The sequence below is a fragment of the Bos indicus x Bos taurus genome, chromosome 21, assembly GCF_003369695.1.
Source record: "Bos indicus x Bos taurus breed Angus x Brahman F1 hybrid chromosome 21, Bos_hybrid_MaternalHap_v2.0, whole genome shotgun sequence".
Taxonomy (NCBI): Eukaryota; Metazoa; Chordata; class Mammalia; order Artiodactyla; family Bovidae; genus Bos; species Bos indicus x Bos taurus.
The window spans coordinates 20,075,377-20,096,630 of NC_040096.1; the positions used below are offsets into that span (position 1 = coordinate 20,075,377).

Sequence of the window (21,254 nt, forward strand, 5' to 3'; positions counted from 1 at the left end):
GGTCAATATATACACCTCAAAACAGGTGCTGTTGTTGTTCAGTCGCTCAGTCGTGTCCAGCTCTGTTGCGACCCCATGGACTGTGTAGCCCACCAGGCTCCTCTGCCCATGGGAGTCTCCAGGCAAGAATACTGGAGTGGGGTGCCATTTCCTCCACCAGGGGATCTTCCTGACCCAGGGAGCGAACCCGTGTCTCCTGCATTGAAACTGACTCACTGTACAGAGGACTAAGTCAGCAGTGCAGAGAGGGAGGTGGGAGGGGCAAGATAGGGGTAGGGGAATAAGAGACACACACTGCTATCCGTAAAAGAAATAAGCTACTACAGCAGAGTGAAATACAGTCATTATTTTGTGATTCCTTTAAATAGAGTATATTCCATAAAAATATTGAATCACTATGTTGCACACCCAAAACAAACATAGGAATGTAAATCAACTGTACTTCAGTTAAAAAATACAGTTGATGGCTAGCTACAAACACAAAAAATAATCAACAAAAAAAGTTAGCAAAATAAAACTGGGTATTTTTTTAAAATAGGAGATTCTATCAAGAAATTAATTTTGATGAGATTTTAAATAATCATATAAAGTAGTTTTAGTCTTTTAAAATTTGCTTCACAAATCATTCAGGTCAAGCCAATTAATCTAACTACAAAATAAATATGGTTTTTTGAAAGTTATGTTGCTTTTGTCAGTGTTCTCTGAAAAAATACTTTATTTAATGTTATTTTTGATGCACTTGCTCCTTGTGAGAAAAGCTATGACCAACCTAGACAGCGTTTTGAAAAACAGACAATCACTTTGCTGACAAAAATCTCTATAGTCAAAGCTATGGTATTTCTGGGTGAAGGCAATGGCACCCCACTCCAGTACTCTTGCCTGGAAAAATCCCATGGACAGAGGAGCCTGGTAGGCTTCAGTCTATGGGGTCGCTAAGAGTTGAACATGACTGAGCAACTTCACTTTCACTTTTTACTTTCATGCATTGGAGAAGGAAATGGCAACCCACTCGTGTTCTTGCTTGGAGAATCCCAGGGACAGGGGAGCCTGGTGGGCTGCCGTCTATGGGGTCGCACAGAGTCGGACACGACTGAAGCGACTTAGCAGCAGCAGCAGCATGGTATTTCTAATAGTCACGTACAGATGTTACAGTTGGACCATAAAGGCTGAGCGCTGAAGAACTGATGCTTTTGAACTGTGTTGCTGGAGAAGACTCTTGAGAGTCCCTTGGACTGCAAGGAGATCCAACCAGTCCATCCTAAGAGAAATCAGTTCTGAATATTCATTGGAAGGACTGATGCTAAAGCTGAAGCTCTGATATTTTGGCCACCTGATGTGAAGAACTGACTCGTTGAAAAAGACCTTGATGCTGGGAAAGATAGAAAGCAAAAGGAAAAGAGAGAGGCAGAAGATGAGATGGTTAGACAGCATCACTGATTCAATGGACATGAATTTGAGGAAACTCCAGAAGATAGTGAAGGACAGGGAAGCTAGTGTGCTGCAGACTGTAGGGGCAAAATGAGTCAGACAAAACTTATCAACTAAACAGCAGCAATATGTACACAGAAAGCTGTACCAGTAATTTTAATATATCTTATCTTATATAAGCTTATCTCCTTCCTTCCACATATACAAAAAAAAATCTGTATTTCTAACAGATACTCCACAAAGACCTAATGTTCAGCACGGGTTCAACCTTCTGCAATAAGCTCTTAAGCAAAAGAATTTAAAAAAGAAGAGATACGCTGCATGTATATGTCATAACTGAATCAGGCGGAAATCGACTATACTCCAGCACAGCATAGACATGAGGTTAAAGAAACGGAATAAAAAAGTAATGCCTAGTTTATTCCCTCCAACTTCCCTGACTTTGGCTGCTACCCCATCCCTGGAGCCTGGGCAGACTTGGGTCTCTTGTCTGGACTGGGGTGGGGTCCAGGCGGCTGGGTCGAGACAACCCAAACTTTAATAGAGAAGTGTACCTATGTAATTTTGACCCCACAAGGTACAGCAGCCAAGACAGGAAGCAGCTAATTATAGGACCACACATGAATGGAGACAGAGGTGGGTTCATGTTCACAGTGCAGCGTACCTCCACCAGAAAAAGGAGGATATAACGCGGAATCCAGCCACAGAAAAGGAAGGAGGCGTGGTCATCCCAAGTGAAGTAAGGGAGACAGGCAGCTGCAAGTATCACATGATCACTTCCAGGTGTAATCTGAAAATGGATACAAGTGAACTCTTTCTAAGAGACACAGCTCAGAGACTTAGAAGGGAAATCTCCAGTCACCAAGAATGTAAGATGTGGGGCAGGGAGAAATGAGCTGCTTCAGACTAACATATGCACATAACTATTTCTAAAGTAAGACACCAGGACCCACTGTGTAACACAAGGAATCTTACACCACACTATGTAATTACCTATATAGAAAAAGAACCTCCCCAAAAGCGTATACATCTATATGGAAGTGAACCAGTTGCGGTAGATTGAAAAGGAAAGGGGAAAAAAAAAAAACAAAAACAAGATTTTAATTCACCTAAAAACTCTAGTTCAAATAATTGATTAAAAACAGAAAGAAAAAAAAATGGGAAAAAATGCTAACTCTATTCCCTCCAGGCAATAGTGACCGGGCTGGTGTCACATCCCTGAAGCCAGATTGGCTTGCGTCCCAAGGCTGCAGAGTCCAGGAGCTGAGGGAGCTGGGAGCATGTGGCAGGCAGTATACCTCCAAAACCAACCTGGAGTATCTCTTCCTTTCTGCAGAGCCCCCAACCTCCAGATACAGGCAGGAGAAATTGAAAGCTTGGAGTTAACATATACACATTAATTCGTGTCGGATAGATGATCCAGAAGTTTATTGAACACATTGTAATCATGTGAAGAGTTGACTCATTGGAAAAGACTCTGATGCTGGGAGGGATTAGGGGCAGGAGGAGAAGGGAACGGCGGAGAATGAGATGGCTGGATGGCATCACCGACTCGATGGACATGAGTTTGAGTGAACTCCGGGAGTTGGTGATGGACAGGCAGGGAGGCCTGGCGTGCTGCGATTCATGGGGTCGCAGAGTTGGACACCACTGAGCGACTGAACGGAACTGAATCACCTAAACGTGAAAAAGGACCTGAAAGATAACAGATACACATCTATGTATAATTGAATCAAGTTCTTGTACACCTGAAACAAAAACATCAGAAATCAACTATGTTCCGATATAAAATTACAAGAAAATTACAGAATAAAGAAATAAACATTGTAGCGTGGAGAAGTGATGCCGCCTTGTGGCCATTTTCTGTAACAACACCATGAAAACCAATAACATGAAAAACCAATAACAATTAAAATACTTGAGCTTGGTGAAGGGGAAACCAGGCAGTGGTGACCTATGAGACTGGTGAAGGGGAAACCAGGCAGTGGTGACCTATGAATTAGACATGTGATATGCTATGATATGGAGAAGGCAATGGCACCCCACTCCAGTACTCTTGCTTGGAAAATCCCATGGATGGAGGAGCCTGTTAGACTACAATCCATGGGGTCGCTAAGAGTCGGACACGACTGAGCGACTTCACTTTCACTTTTATGCATTGGAGAAGGAAATGGCAACCCACTCCAGTGTTCTTGCCTGGAGAATCCCAGGGACGGGGGAGCCGGGTGGGCTGCCGTCTCTGGGGTCGCAATAGTAGGACACGACTGAAGCGACTTAGCATAGCATAGAATGATATGACATTAATCTGACAGCAAAGGTTGTCACTCAGCAGAACACAGAGCAGCAACCCACTCAAAGGCGCCTGACCTCACGTGAATGTGACAACGTGAAGAGAAGAAAAGGGACCACAGGTTAATCAGGCAACACCCTCAATTCAGATGTTGGGAATCTCCGAGGTGACAAGACACACTGCAGGCACACAGCAGATACACGGCCTCTGTGTACACAGGATCCCGACCCACGTGGATGGGGTGAGACCCACACAATCCCCAGAGCCTGCACCTGGGGTCCCACGACCCTTGGTTAGGGTGTCGTGTCTCTGAGGAGTCTCCTGAGGAGTCTCCAGGAGCCCCAGGGAGGGTGAACCTCGCGGGGGTAAAAAGGCAAACAGGCACAGCCTGTATAAAGTGAATTCCATAAAGTACTGATTCCTAAACACAAGTGAAGCTCTCATGTATCCTTCCCTTTTTCTTGTCTTTGTGTGTGTGGTCTCCCCACATACGTGATCCTGACCCATGCAGAGGGGGTGAGACTCACACAGTCCCCAGAACCCCACCTCGGGTCACGTGCCCCCTCGATCAGGACACCATGGCTGTGGTCAGCCAGACCCCAGTGGGTAAACGAGCCAGGTCTGTGGGACCCCCGGGACCCTAGAAAGAAGTGCAGGGTCTGTCTCCTCTCCCCTCAATTGTCCCTGAGAAGTCAGGCCCCTCCTGTTTTCACTTTGGTTCTGTGTGATTTTTTTTTTTTTTTTTTACTGGTTTGGAAGCTCATGCTGGAGTTAAATACAGTACCTTGGTTCTGGCGGGCTCTGTCTTTCTTGTCCCGACGAGGTGCTGAGAAAACACAGGAGAGCTGGGCTGAAAGACGAGGGGCAGCTCTGTTCTCTTCGGAGGAGAGAGTCGACTGGAAGGAGTTCACAGCCGCAGCCTCACCTGCTGCCCATTGACTTTATGCCCGATCCCTGTGCCCTGGAACCAATTCACCAGGTGAACCTGCTTCTCTACTCAACCCGAATGTGCTGGAAAATTGGAATAATTACCAGGTAGCCCACCTGAGGGGTCTCCAGGAGCCCCAGGGAAGCTGAACCTGGCAGGCCCCCCAGAAGGGCCATGGAACCCCACTCAGAGAAGAGCACGGTTACCTAGAGAAGGCCTCCTCAGCTCCAGACCCCAGACAGCTGAGCACTGACATTCAGATGCAAGCATGGAGTTTTCTAGGACAGAAGCCAGACCAGGCCTCCACCCGGGTCTCCATGTCCCAGTGCAGAGAGTACAAGGTCAGGTCTAAATGTTCTCACTGCAGAAAGTGTAGGGAATGGAGTTAGAGAAGGCGAGGTTCAGAAAAAGAAGGAGACCAGCACTTTACAGGAACAGATCACCTTTAATGAGGTGAGAAGGGGCAGCAGTCAGATTAGTGAGCTGCTACACTAACCCAAGAAAAGAGCAGGTATGTATAGGCATATATGTGGAAATCTACTGTCTTAAGGGGGCCTGTTCTTCTCCAAGGTTGTTCAGAGTAGATATCTCTTAAATGGCTGGGGCAAGGAATTCTGGAGATCGGCCAGAGGCTGGACTGGCTGGGAGCTGGTTGTAACCAACCTTAATGTCCATTTTTTCCTTTGGGTGAGAGAGTTCTTTGTTTTGCATAGAATGGTGGGGAGGACCAGAGGGGAGTTTAACTCCAGGCTATTTTGAGCCTGTAACTTTCCTTCAGAAAGCACAGTCTCATCTAAACATCATCATGTAGATAGGACTTATAGAGGGCTAAATCTACCATGTAGACAGAACTTGGTCAGGTTCAAACTAGTTTAGCGCTGGTCTCCCAGGAGGCACAGGTCACACATGCAGGGTCTCTCATCATCCGATGGGGGCTCACCCTCGTGTGGGAACTAGGAAGAAGTCATCACTGGGCTCCACACTTCACCCACATCAGGAAACCGAAAGAATCTGTCCTATTACACATTTCAACAGGCAAAACAACAACGTTACCAATTTCTCTGGCCACATGATGGTCAGGGGAGCAACAGGAACTTCTCAGAGTGCAGCCCAGTGTCCTGTAAAGACAGACAGGAAGAGGCCTGATTCCAGCATCCCAGCTTCCAGCAGGAGGTGGCCATGCTGGAAATCTTCTGAAAAAATACATTCCTTATCAGAATAAAAATATATTGTTGAAATCGCAAGCATACTAATTACTGTTTGCACACCTAAAATATTCTTAAAAGCTTGGCACCCTGATCTTTGCGGTTTTCATTGTTTCCTTCGGTTCAGATTTTCAAGCCATCTTTTCAAACTACTTTCTTCTAGTTCTGTTATTTGTTATTATATGAATGAAGGGTCACACTTAAAATAAAAGAAAACCCCTGCCAACAATTAGTGACAAAGATCACATGAGCTTCAGGAATTTTTCTTCTAACAGTTTCATTTTTCTCCATGATGAAAACAGAAAACATAGGCCCCCCTGATTTTTTGCTTCTCTGTTCAAACTGAGCTAAAATGAAATTGATGCTCATAGCAACAAGTAACAGTTTTGAGGTTTGAAATGTCATGCCAGAGTAACAGGGCCTGGAGAAAAGGGAATGCTCCTAAGCTGCTGGAGAGAAACCACATCCTAAAATTCAAATTGGACAGATTCAAACTATGACAGAATGTGATTACATGGAGTATGAACCAAGGGTCTCCATGTAGCAAGCAATATGTGAAGACAAATTTGATGTCTCAGATGTGAGAGTAAAGGTTTCTTCTCAGATCTGCAGCTTGTATGCACAAATTCTTTTAGAATACTGCATGTATCTTTTCAAATTATAGCTTAGTCTGTATGGTTGGGAGTGGGATTGCTGTATCATATGGTAACTATTTTTTTTTTTTTTTTTGAGGAACTGCCATACTGTTCTCTACAGTGACTGCACCAATTAACATTCCTACCAACACTACTGGAGGGTTCCCTCTTCTCCACATCCTCTGTAACACTTGTTATTTGGAGATTTTTTAAATGATGGCCATTCTGACCAGTTTGAGGTGGTACCTCACTGAAGTTTTGATTTGCATTTCTCTAATAATTAACAATGAGGAGCATTACAGGATGATTCTTTAATTTTCAGATATGTGAAGTACGTTAAGTGTAACCTGTCAACTTGACCATTATTTTCACAGATGAGGATTTATTGAATATTTAGTTATTTCCTTTCTTCCTAGTCTAACTATAGGGGACATTCATTATCATGTTACTTAAGGCAATGATCTTGGTTATGCCTGCAATGCAGAAGACCCAAATTTGATCCTTGGGTTGGGAAGATCTCCTGGAGAATGGAATGTCTACCCAGTATTCTTGCCTGGAGAATTCCATGGACAGAGGGTCCTGGTGGACTATTGTCCATGGGGTTGCAAAGAGTTGGACACGACTGAGCAACTAACACACACGCGCGTGCACGTGCATACATACACACACACACACATACACACACACACATACACACACACACATCTTTGAACAGTTTTAGAGAACTGCATTGCTCCCTATACAGGGAAGGTTTGTGTTGGGACCAAGGTCTGCTGTTCCTTGAGCAAATAAATGCTGTTCCTTGAGCAAATTCAGTCACTGCCCAGGGGGCACATGGTGAGACCACCTTGTCAGCTGACATTTCCCACATCTCAGGCCTCAGACTGACCATTCCATTTGTGGTGTAACAGTTTGCCCTGGTGATACAGCTTGACCTCTTTCTGTATGACTAGGTGAGTTGTTAATAACATTTTAGGATTCTGTAGGATTAACAGCCCTCTAATAGCAAAATATCGGAGAAGGCAATGGCACTCCACTCCAGTACTCTTGCCTGGAAAATCCCATGGATGGAGGAGCCTGGTACGCTGCAGTCCATGGGGTCGCGACTGAGCGACTTCACTGTCACTTTTCACTTTCATGCATTGGAGAAAGAAATGGCAACTCACTCCAGTGTTCTTGCCTGGAGAATCCCAGGGACGGCGGAGCCTGGTGGGCTGCCGTCTACGTGGTCGCACAGAGTCGGACACTACTGAAGTGACTTAGCAGCTGCAGCAGCAATAGCAAAATATATGTTTTAAAGTTACACCAGGACCCAGGGGTTACACCATGAGCCTCAGGGAGTTTCTGCTGGATTTTTCTGTTCTGACATCAAGGCCCATCCCCAGTTTGATGACAGCACAATTGCCAGAGACTGGATGAGCTACATAATTGGGAAGGATCAGCGCAAAATGAAAATGTCGGAATTCTTGTGTAAGAATTATTAAGAATTTGGATGGTGACAGCCAGCCTTAAACCAAGCACAGAGCCCTTCTAAGTGCAAGAGGAGCCCCCGACACCATGCAAACCTGTGCCCATGAAGCCAGCCCCAGCCAAAGACTTCTGTTTGAATAGTCAATCTTGTGTAAAGGTGTGCTAAATTGACTTATAACTTCAAATATTTGTATTAATGATATGTGGACTTGTTTTCTATCGAAAACAGGTGCATTTTTAATTGAAGAGTATTTGTTTTACGTTAATTCCAGGTGTACAGCAAAGTCATTCAATTGTATATATATTATATATATATAATATATATTACATATATTTATATAAGCATATATAATACATACATATAAATATACCCACATACATGTTCTTTCTCAGATTATTAGGCTATTACAAGATATTGATTATAGCTCCCCATCCTGTTCATAGGGACTTGTTTATCTATTTCATATATAGTAGTATGTATCTGTCGATACCAGACTCCTAATTTGTCCCCCACCTCTTTCCCCTTTGGTAACCATAAGTTTGTTTTCTATGTCTGAGACTATTTCTGTTTTGTCAAGAAGTTCATTTGCATCATAGTTTAGATTCCACACATAAGTGATATCATATGCTATTTGTCTGTCTGTGCCTTCACTTAATATGCTAACCTCTAGGTCCATTCATGTTGATGAAATGGCATTATTTCATTTATTACGGCTGAGTACTATTCCATTGTATATTCTATGATTTGTGGACTCTTGATTCAGGCCTTAGAGATGTTACCCACAGACCTGTTTGCATGAACGTGCTCTCATGGTGAGGGCTAAACCATGATTCCCCAGAAGAAACTTACCTGATGGTCTGGGCCTCATCTTCTGACATGGAGCGCTCCCTGATCACCTTAACAGAACATTATACTGCCCCTCCCACCTGCCCAGAGGGACCGCTCCAAACAGGCCACTTCCCAGCTCCTTCAACACGGTAATCTCTTCACTTTGCAGACCCCAGACTCCTAATACGGCAGCACAGGTGCACTTTAGGATGAGAGCAGGAGGCTCTGGGGCTAGCAGCGTCACAAGTGACTTCCTCTCCAATGAGAATTTAACACCGACAGGATGAAGCACAGCACGACTTTTTAAAAAGTTGCTCAGTTAAAAAGAAAACCCTTGGTAATGTGATCTTAGGACCTGTTATACCACGTGATATTGCCACCAGAACAATATTGCTCCTGAAATAGCTACAATTAGTGACAAGAAAGGTTAAAGTTAAAAAAAACCTTTGCCAACTAGAGGCTTCTTGGAAAAACATGGTGACCAAATGTGCTTACCGCCCTTAGCTTGGTAAGGTTTAGTGTTAGGTAGATTAATTGGCTTGACTGGACTAATAAGTTCTTGAAAAGCAAGAATTAAAACAGTAAAGCTATTTTAGGTGATTTTTAAAATTCTCATCAAAATTAATTTCTTGATGGAATCTTCTATTTTTAGCAATTTCCCATTTTTATTTCACTTATTTTTTAATTTTTGACTACTTTATTGTTTTTGTAGATAGCCATCAACATTTTTTTAAGTTGAAGTACAGCTTATTTACAATACTATATTAGTTTTGGATATTCAACATAGTGATTCAATATTTATATGGATTATACTCCATCTAAAGGTATTACAAATAAAGGCTATATTTCCTCATGCTGTATAATATATCCTTATACTTTATGGATATTATACATAGTTTCTATCTCTTAATCCTCTATACCTATCTTGCCCCTCCCACTGGTAACTGGTAACCATATCTATGAGTCTGTCTCCATTTCATAGATAAGTTCATTGGTGTTATACTTTAGATTTTACATGTAAGTGATATTATATGGGATTTCTCTTTGTCTTTCTGACTTATATCACTTATTATGATAATCTCTAGGATTATACTGCTGAAAATGCCATTATTTTAATCTTTTTATTAACTGAGCAGTACTCAGTATATATTTCACATATGAAAACCTAGGTATATATTTCATATAAGAAAACATAGGTATATATTTCATATATGAAAATATACATACATATATTTGCAGAGTACACTCCTTTGCTATTGTTCTTTAACCAAAAGGACGAAAATTTTACAATAACTTCTAATGATACTAATTCTTACAACTGGGGCTTGGTAAAAGTGTATTTTGCCAGGATTTTCAGCGCAAAAACTGAAAACTGAAGTTCTCAAAAGTCAGTTTGCTTTAGTGCTTCAGATTCACCTGGACGCTTATTTACTAAAATCATCAGACGGCAGTTCAGAGCTTCTGATTTAGTAGATTTGCAAATACCAGTCCAGGGACCATAATGAAAACCATTGTGCCTTTTGAGTAATGCTTTTAGAGACTGAAGATAACCCTTCCAAATCAAGTATACTGTCTTACATCTTAATACATACAAAAGTCTTAATCTGAAGCTAGAAGATTGCTAAATGACTTCTACTTATAGGGCATTGTGAACTGAAATCAATTTGTAGGCATGAAAAATAATGAAAATAAAATGTTTTGTCAGAGAACATTGACAGAAGCAACTTAAGTTTTAAAAAAAGCATATTTATCCTATAGTTATATTAAATGGCTTGACCTGACTGATAAGTTCTTTGTAAAGCAAAAATCAAGAGTAAAACAATTTTACGTGATTTTTAAAAATCTCATCAAAACCTGTTTCTTGATGGCATCTCCTGTTTTTAAAACTTTCCCATTTTTATTTTGCTATTCTGCTGAGTAGTATTCCATGTGTATTTCATATATGAAAATAAAGTTATACATTTCATATATGGCAATATAGGTATGTATGCCACATGAAAATATTAGTATATATCTCATATGACAATGTAGGAACATATCTCATATGCAAAAATATAGGTATATATGTCATAAAATATAGGTATCTATTTTTATATCATAAAATTAAAAACTTTCATAAACTTAAAACTTAAAAAAGAATTAAAGCCTTTGATTATGTGAATCACAACATACTGGAGAATTCTTAAAGAGATTGGAGGACCAGACCACCTTACCTGCTTCTTGAGAAACCTGTATGCAGGTCAAGAAGCAAAGGTTAGAACTGGATATGGAGCAATAGACTGGTTCAAAATTGGGAAAGGAGTATGTCAAGGATGTGTCTTGCTACATGGCTTATTTAACTTCTATGCAGAGTACATCATATTAATGCTGGGCTGGATGAAATCACAAGCTAGAAATGAGGTTTCTAGGAAAAATGTGAGCAATGTCAAATATGCAGATGATACCACCCTAATGGCAGAAAGTGAAGAGGAACTAAAGAGCCTCTTGATGAAGGTGAAAGAGGAAAATGAAAAAACTGGAATAAAACTCAACATTCAAAAAACTAAGATCATAGTATCTGGTCCAATCACTGTATGGCAAACACACAGGGAAGAAATGGAAACAGTGGCAGATATTATTTTCTTGGGCTCCAAAAGTACTGTGGATGGTGACTGCATGCATGACTGAAACACCTTATTCAGAAAACCAAGTGATGAACCACAGACTGGAAGAAACTATTTCCAAAACACATATCAGAGAAAGGATCTGTACTCAATCAAGAAAGGATCTGTACTCAAATTGTATCAAACAGCTCCTTAAAATTTGATAAAGATTGAAAAACACACCTGGCCAAAAAATATAAACAGATGTGTACATAGATATTTATATAATATATAGAGAATTGTTTATCTCTCTGTAGATAGATGTTTACATGTCTAGGTAGATAGATATTTATATCTCTCTGTAGGTAAATATTTATATCACTACACAGATATTCCACAAAATTAATAACTTCCATAAAATTAAATACCTCCATAAAATTGAAAATTTCTATAAAATTAAAACTTCCATAAAATTGATAATTTTCATAAAATGAATATCAAAATTTGCATAACTTCTATAAATTGAATAAATTTATAAAACTATTGACATTCCTAAAATCTTTTATAATTAATAATATTCATAGAACTACTCACTTTCATACAATTAAAAACTTCTTCAGGAAGTTAAAACCTTCCTCAGAAAATAAAAAACTTCCTCAGAAAATTAAAAATTATAAAATTATTTATAAAAATTAAAACTTCTACTCTATGAAACACCTTATTCAGAACATCAAAAAATGAACCACAAACTGGAAGAAACTGTTTTCAAACCACATATCAGATAACGGATCTGTACTCAAATTATACCAAACAACCCCCCAAAAATTTGGTAAGGTTTGAAACACACATCTGGCCAAAAAAAGATAAACGATAAGTAAGAGAGGAAGGAAAAACTAGGGTGGGGTAGAGACAGCCCCTTGAGACAGCTAACCCTAGGATCTGACGTTCCCACCCTGGGCTGATATCCTGAGAAAAACAAGATTCAAATATGCACATGCACCCTGACCTTCACTGCAGCACTCCTTACAATAGCCAAGACACAGAACCAGCAAGACGTCACCCACAGGCTAAAACTTAAAAAAGATGTGGTACGTGTAGATAATGCACTGTTACTCACCCCAGAGAAACTGCCACTGAAACTGAAATAACACCCCTGCAGCCACAGGGATGGACCTTGAAGGTCACACACGAAGTGAAGCCAGACAGAGAAAGGCCATAGCATATGAGTCCATTCTGGGCAAAATAAAAAAGGTGGTACAGGAACTAATGTACAAGACAAAAAGAGACTGAGATTTCCAACACAGACAAAGCAAACCAAAATAAATAAATAAATAAAGGCTTTATCTCCTTCCTTCCATCCACTGTGCAGAAACTCTGTATCTCTAATAGACACTCCACAAGGACCCGAGGATCATCACACGGAACTTTACTTGAGTTTGTGCAATATCCTCTATGGAAAAGAATTGAAGGAAACAACAGATATGCTGTCTGTATGTCACAACTGACTCAGGTGGCTGTACACTGCCAACAAGCACAAACCGGAAAACTGTCCCAGCACAGCTACCCATGAGATTAAAGAAAAGGAATTACTAGTTTATACCCTGCCACCTCCTTAACTTGGGCTGATAACTCATTCCTGGAACCTGAGTAGACTTGAGTGCAGGGCTGGATTGGGGTGGAGTCGAGACAGGCCAGGAGGTGCCCTTCTTTGACACCCCTGTTAAACCTGAACTGTCTGGCTTGCCCTGGCTGGAACCAGAATCCCTAGTGCTCCTTAACGATGGTGGCCTGACCCTCTGGACCAGGGTAAAGTCACCAAAAATCCAGGTTCACTGGTGCCGGAGTCCCAGCTGAAGTCTCCTTCCTCAGAGCACAGCCTCATCAGGGAGCCGTGCCCCAGGTTCAGATGAGTCTGGAGGGAAGGGGTGAAGCTTTAGGGGGAAGAAGTAGTGAGACACAAGCTCTTGGAAGTTTGCTCAAGCACATTTCACTCTCATTCATAGACCAGGAAGCCCACTTTCCCTAGGGCTGGGGTTGCAGGTGAAACCAGAGTTGGGCATGAAGAAGTGCTGCCACCTTGTGGACATTTTCTGTAACTATAACTTGTCCACTGCATGTTTACTAGCACCTCCAATTAACAATGGGGCTTCCCTGGTGGCTCAGACGGTAAAGCGTCTGCCTGCAATGCGGGAGACCGAGGTTCGACTCCTGAGTCAGGAAGATCCCCTGGAGAAGGAAATAGCAACCCACTCTGGTACTCTTGCCTGGAAAATCCCATGCACAGAGAAGCCCTGTGGGCTCCATGTGGTCATAAAGAGTCGGACACGACTGAGTGACTTCACTTTCACTTTCCAATTAACAATGCCTCTGGGGCTGTTAATGACACCTTCCCTCAGGAAAGGACCTTGGACGGCTATTGCAGAAATAAATTCCAAAGACAACTGACTTTCAAGAATCCAATTAAAGGTAAAATTTCCTCACAGCTTTTAAGGAAAAAGAAAAGAAAACCCAAACAGCCACAGAACAAGAATCCCAGCATCCTGAACTATTACAGCAGGAATGCCCATCAAAACGATAAGAAATCTAATCCCATCTGACAGAATGGGAATCCTAACTGTCTACAAACAGGAAAGGGGGGAAAGACCAGGGAGATGATGGAATCCCCCTACACCTTTCATAGGAACAGACATTGGCAACAGCCCCTAGAAAGGACAGCCTGCACAGGCCAGAAGAAAAAATTTCAAGAGAACTAAGCCTACGACTTTTGTGCCCACTGCTGCTGCTGCTAAGTCACTTCAGTCGTGTCCGACTCTGTGTGACCCCATAGACGGCAGCCCACCAGGCTCCCCCGTCCCTGGGATTCTCCAGGTAAGAACACTGGAGTGGGTTGCCATTTCCTTCCCCAATGCATGAAAGTGAAAAGTGAAAGTGAAGTCACTCAGTCGTGTCCAACTCTTAGCGACCCCATGGACTGCAGCCTACCAGGCTCCTCCGTCCATGGGATTTTCCAGGCAAGAGTACTGGAGTGGGGTGCCATTGCCTTCTCCGTTTGTGCCCACACCTGGGCCTATATTACAAAAAAATCATCATTCAAAATGACACATGCAATCTAATGTTCATTCCAGTGCTACTTCGAATAACCAAGACACAGACCCAAGAAATGGTCCATGGACAGATTAAATATTAAAGAACTGTGGTATATATATATACAATGGGCTATTACTCAGACAAGAAAAACTGCCACTGAAATTATGAAATCCTGCAAATGGTTCCCACAAGGATGGACCTTGGTGGATCATATACCAAGTGAAGTCAGAAACAGGAAGAAAATAGCAGATGTCCCTTCTAGGCAAAATTTAAAAAAAGAAATACAGAGGAAGTAGTTTACAGCACAAAAAGAGACTCTGAGAATCAAAACACAAAAAACTCAAAAAAAAAAAAAAAAAGGAAATGTCACGAATGAAATAGGAGGTTGATACTAACATATACCCAAAAAGCTATATCTGTAATGGGTAATCCACAAGGATTATCTCCTTCCTTCCTAATTCCACATTTACACAGAAATCTGTATATCTCACAGAGGCTGCACAAACACCTGATGTTCACCACAGGGAACTTTGCTTGAAATTCTGCAAGAACCTCTAGGGCAAAACAATCCATAAAAGAACAGATATGCTGTGTGTTAATATATGTCATACTGAATCAGGTGGCTGTATACTGACAACAAGCACCAACTGGCAGGGCAACTATATTCCTGTATACCATCGCCATTAGATTAAAGAAAAGCAAAGCCTAATTTCCACCCATCTCCCTGACCTGGGCTGCCATCCCATCCCTGGAGTCTGAACGGCCTTGGATCCATGCCTAGCCAGGAGTAGGGTTGAACAGCCCGGCAGGGTGCCCTTAACTGAGCCCCGCTTTAACCTGTACTGTGAGGTTTGCTCTGGCGTTTAACCAAAGGATGGTCGCCTGACCCTCTGGCCTTGAACTCTGAAAAGTAACCAAGACTGCAGGTTGACTGGTGCTGGGGTCCCCACCTCAATCCTCTTTCCTGAGAGTGCAGCCTCCTAGGCACCTCAGCAGGGTTCTGTGGGCGAGGCAGGGATAACTCGGATAATGAAGAGTAAAGCGTTAGGGCGAAGAGGCAGGGGAACACAAGCCCTTGGGTGTTTACTCAGGCACAGTCCTCTAACTCACAGCCCAGGAAGCAGACATTCCCGAAGGCTCTGGTTGCCCAAGAAACAAGCGAGTTGAGAACGAAACAGCGCTGCCGCCCTGTGGACATTTCCTGTAACTACAATTTGACCGGCCGTGCTTACACCTCCAATGAACAAAGCCTGTGGGGCTGTGAGTGACAGCTGCCCTCAGGAAAGGATCTGGGGCTGATGTTGCAGACGTAAATTCCAAACACAACCGATGTTCAAGAAGCCAATTGCAACAGGTAAATTTCCCTGACACCCTGTAAATAAAAGTATAAAGGGGGAAAAATAAATTCCCACCCTGCAACAGGATAAGATTCTGAACATCTCTAATTATTACAGGAGGATGCAAATTAAAGTGACAATGACAAATCAAATCCCACCGCTCAGAATGGCCATTCTCACATGTCACAGGCAACAATGCAAGAGCAAGCCAGGAGGAGAGAGAAGCCACCTACACAGTACGTGGGAATGGACATTGGCAACAGCCACTAGAAAGCACAGCCTCCCTGTGTCGGTTGAGGGGGGGACACTTCCCAGAAAGCTAAGCCTAGGATCTGACATTCCCACACCTGGGCCTATATCCCGAGAAAACCATCATTCAAAAACCCACATGCACCCCAACACTCACTGCAGCACTGCTTACAGTAGCCAAGACACAGATCCAGCAAAATGTCTGCTGCTGCTGCTAAGTCGCTTCAGTCGTGTCCGACTGTGTGTGACCCCATAGAGGGCAGCCCACCAGGCTCCCCTGTCCCTGGGATTCTCAAGGCAAGAACACTGGAGTGGGTTGCCATTTCTTTCTCCGATGCATGAAAGTGGAAAGTGAAAGTGAAGTCACTCAGTCGTGTCCAACTCTTCGAAATCCCATGGATGGAGGAGCCTGGTGGGCTGCAGCCCACCAGGCTCCTCCATCCATGGGATTTTCCAGGCAAGAGTGCTGGAGTGGGATGCCATTGCCTTCTCCGAGAAAAATGTCTACTGACACATTAAAGCTTAAAGAAGGTGTGGTACATACATACAGTGGACCACAATTCAACCATGAGAACCGCCACTGCAATTATGAAATTATTCCACTGGTCACCACAAGAATGGACCTTGGAGGGTCAGACACTAGTCAGGCAGACAGAGGGATAAAATAGCATATGATGTGAATACTAGGCAAAATCTAAAAGGAAGTAGACAAACTAATTTACAACACAAAAAGAGACTCTGAGAATTCAAACACAGAGGGTTCCAAAAAAGTTGAAAGAGCAAGGATGAATTAGGAGGTCGGGACTAACATATACACAGAAATCTGTATCTAAAATAGATAATCCAAAAGGATTACCTCCTTTCTTCTTTCCTTGCCCTTTCCTCCCAGAAATGGGCTTCCCTGGTGGCTCAGGCAGTAAAGAATCTACCTGCAATGCAGGGGATCTGGCTTTGATCCCTGGGTTGGGAAGATCCCCTGGAAAAGGAAATGGCTACTCACTCCAGTATTCTTGCCTGGAGAATTCCATGGAGAGGAGCCTGGCAGGGGTGGGGTGGCAAAGAGTTGGACACGACAGAGCAACTAACACTTTCACTTTTTTATTACTTTCCTCCCACAAATGCAAACATTTCAGAATCTGTAAGAATACACAGAAATCTGTATCACTAACATATAAGCAGAAATCTATGTCTGTAACAGATAATCTGCAAGATTATCTCCTTCCTTGCTTCCTCCAGATATAAACTAAAGTCTGTATGTCTAACATATATACCAAAATCTGTATCGTTAACATATACACAGAAATCAGTATCTCTAATAGATACCCTACAAAGACCTGATGTTCAGCACAGGGAACTTTGCTAGTCCTTCTGCAATTCCTCTGCGGTAAAAGAATCCAGAAAAGAGATATGCTGTATGTGTATGTGGTAACTGAATCAAGCAGCAGTATAATGATAACATTAAGGAGCAGAGACATTACTTTGCTGACAAAGGTCCATCTAGTCAAAACTATGGTTTTTCCAGTAGTCATGTATAGATGTGAGAGTTCAACCATAAAGTAAACTGGGCCCTGAAGAATTGATGCTTTTGAACTGTGGTGTTGGAGAAGACTCTTGAGAGTCCCTTGGACTGCAAGGAGATCCAACCAGTCCATCCTAAAGGAAATCAGTCCTGAATATTCATTGGAAGGACTGATGCTGAAACTGAAGCTCCAATACTTTGGTCACCTGATGTGAAGAGCTGACTCATTGGAAAAGACCCTGGGAAAGATTGAAAGCAGGAGAAGAGGGGGTTAATAGAGAACAAGATGGTTAGTGGAATCACCAACTTGATGGACATGAGTTTGAGAAAACTCCGGAAGATGGTGATGGCAGAGAAGCCTGGCATGTTGCAGTCCATGGGGTTGCAAAGAGTCAGACATAACTGAGTAACTGAACGACAACAAAGATAAAGATTCCACCGTATTATGGCTCAGTAGTAAAGAGCTCGCCTGTCAATGCAACAAACTCGGGTTTGATCCATGGGTCAGGAAGATTCCCTGGAGAAGAGAACGGCAACCCACTCTAGTATTCTTGCCTGAGAAATCCCATGGAGAGAGGAGCCTGCCAGGCTATGGTCCATGGGAATACAAAAGAGTTGGACACGACTTAGCAACAGATTTTCAAGATAAAAATCTAATTGTAAGGTCAGATACTATGAAATTCTAGAGGAAAATATAGGCAGTAGAAACTTTGACATTCATCACAGCAAGTTCTTTTGGGACCCAGCTCTTAGAACAATGAAAAAGAAACCCAAAATAAGAAATCAGCCCACGATGTGTGACCCCTCATCCTTCTCACCAGACCAGCTGTGCTCCTGAGGGGCAGAGAAGATGGTGTTAGGTGCCACTGCAGGCATTCTTGCTGCCTGGAGGGGGTGGTTTTTTCCAAGTGAAAGTTGCTCAGTTGCGTCTGACTCTTTGCAACCCCAGGGACTATACAGTCCATGGAATTCTCCAGGCCATAATACTGGAGTGGGTAGCGGTTCCCTTCTACAGGGGATCTTCCCAAGCCTAGGACTGAACCCAGATCTCCTGCCTTGTAGGCGGATTCTTTACCAGCTGAGCTACTAGGGAAGCGGTGGTGGTTTAGTCGCTAAGTCGTGTCAGATTTTTGTAACCCCATGGACTGTAGTCTGCCAGGCCCCTCTGTCCATGGGATTTCTCAGGCAGGAATACTGGACTGGGTTGCCATTCCCTTCTCCAGGGGATCTTCCTGACCCAGGTATCCAACTCGCGTCTCGTGCATTGCAGGTTATTTCATTTACCAACCGAGCCATCAGAGAAGCCCCACTGCCTGGAAGGGGTTGTTTATAAAGACCTCAACCCAGGCATTGCTGGGAAGGGCTGGCTGACTCATCCAGTCAGCCAATCCTCACCCACCAGGGGCTCACGGTTGCAGAAAATGGGTCTTGTTGTGCCTACCAGGTGCAAGGAACAGGTGTGGGCCTGAGGGTCAAGGTGGACATGGGGCTGCAGCTCTGGTTTGATTTCTAATCATTTTATCTGGCCCATAAGTGGAGAGAATTTCAAGAAGATCTTCTCCTAAATAGAGGAACCCAGGAGTCAGGGAGAGGAGGGGTGGTGGGTGGAGACAGGAGCCCAGGCCCCGGGTGCAGTGGAAACTCTGGAAGACCTGCCAGAAGGAGGCCGCACAGAGTGAAGCCCAGGGTCACTGACCTGCCCAGGAGCGGCTGTTAGTCCAGGTCCTGCTCTGAGGTGACCAGGAAGAGGGCTGGGGGTGCTCTGCAGGGTTCCATGCAGGGTACCTGTGTGCTGAGCCCTGCCCAGACAGGCCCCCTGCCCTGGGAGGGGTCTGCCCATGTGAGCCCCGTGCCCTGGGAGGGCCTTGTGAATAGGCTCCCTCTCTTTGCAGCTGGAACACAGCTGCTTAGGATGCAGATTAAAATCAGCTGAGGACAGAGGTCAGGTGCAGGGGCAGGGATCCAAGCTTGCTATGCTTGCTGCATATGCTGGCTGCATGACACGAGGTGTGGAGACTAGAAATACAACTGTATCCTAAGGGCCGGCTGAGCAAAATGACGGCCGATCAATATCTCCAAAGAACTATCTCTTCGGGGTCTGGATGCCAGGTTCTTTTATGAATTAAAGAAGGAGGGTGTGAGGAAACAAACTAAAAAGGCCTTAAATCTTGAAAATACCTTGGGAGAACACCAAGCCTCAGGCAGGGGATGTGTTAATCTCTTCCTTCCTGCCATCCACAGGTGGACAGGGTTCTGAACAAAGGCACTTTAACAGTCAGGCAGAGGGGCAGGATTCTCTGAGGCAGGCCGCTATGTGTGATTATAGTAACAAAAGTAACAGAGAGCCAAAGACACAGTTCCAACATGGAGTCAGAACTGGCTATTCCTGAACATCCTAAGGTGCAGGGTTTATTCAGGTCCTCACATTGCCCTTCCCCTCCCCCAGCGCCAGGCCCCACTCCCTGACTCCCTGTCTCTGGATTTGCCTGTTCTGGATGTTTATTATAAATGCAATCATATGGTTTGTGAGTATTCTGGGCTGTGTGTTGGTGTCCCCCTCAAAATGCACATGTTGAAACCTAACCCCCAGGGTGATGGTGTGAGGAGGGGGTGCCTTGAGGAGGTTATGAGGTCGTGAGAGTGGAGACCCCATGAATGGGATTAGTGCTCTTAAGAAACAGACCCCGAAGGAACCTCCTCAGCCCTTCCTCCATGTGAGGATGCAGTGAAGACCCCTGCCCCCACCAAGAACAGAGCTTCACCAGAACCTGACCATCCTGACGCCCTGATCTCTGACATCTGGCCTCCAGAGCTGTAGGAAATGCATTCCTGTTGCTGAAGCCCCCAGCCTTCTATTTCGCTATGGCAGCCCAGGCAGACTAAGACAGTACGTCCTTCTGTGTCTGCTTCTCTCGCTGAGCATTGTGTGTTCAAGTTCATCCCCATTGTAGCCTGTGTCAGAGCTTCACTCCTTTTCATGGCTGAGTCATAGTCCACTGTGTGAATGGACCACATTCTGTTTACCCCTTCTTCCATCCACCCACCCATCCACACATCCATCTACCCATCCATCCATCCATCCATTATCCATACATCCATTCACCCATCCAACATCCATCCATCCATCCACCCCCTCCCCTATCCCATAGCCACCACAAACCCACTTTCATTCTTTGTGGATTTGCCTTTTTGGGACATTGCCTATAAATGGAATCACGTGCTGTGTGTCCTTCTGTGTCTGCTTCTCTCACTGAGTATCATGTGTTCAAGGTCCATCCACACTGTAGCCTGTGTCAGAGTTTCGCTCCTTTTCATGGCCGAGTCATATTCCACTGTGTGGACGGACCCCACTGTGTGTATCTGTTCTCTGATCACTTGTTGATGGTCATTTGGGTGGTCCTTGGAAATTGTGCTGCTGTGCACATGCATGCACAGGTGTTTGGGTTTATATGTAAGAGTGGAACTGCAGGGTCATGTGGTGACTTCAAGTTTGACAATTTGAGGAACTGCCAGACTGTTCTCCAAAATGGCAGCACCATTTCACATTCCCACTAGCACTGTTTGAAAGTTCAAACTTCTCTCATTATTGTCTAACACAGACACAAATCTGTATCTGTAATCAATAATCCATAAGGATTATCAGCTTCCTTCCTTCTTTCCTTCTGCATACACATAGAAATCTCTATCTCTGACCT

At 43.6% G+C, this 21,254-nt stretch overlaps 1 long non-coding RNA gene across 3 annotated transcripts; it reads right to left on the reverse strand.

Annotated features, from left to right (window-relative positions):
* Window positions 1-3,025: 3,025 nt before the first annotated feature.
* LOC113879912 lies at window positions 3,026-12,816 on the reverse strand. Of its 3 annotated transcripts, none has more exons than XR_003507517.1 (5): window positions 12,485-12,815; window positions 5,700-5,764; window positions 4,853-5,007; window positions 4,503-4,729; window positions 3,026-3,123 (listed from the first exon to the last, which is right to left on the reverse strand). It is a non-coding gene; the product is annotated as an uncharacterized LOC113879912 (long non-coding RNA). The 3 variants fall into 3 exon arrangements; XR_003507518.1 differs by having other exon boundaries at window positions 4,503-4,679; window positions 12,485-12,813; XR_003507516.1 differs by having other exon boundaries at window positions 4,503-5,007; window positions 12,485-12,816.
* Between the last annotated feature and the right edge of the window lie 8,438 nt (window positions 12,817-21,254).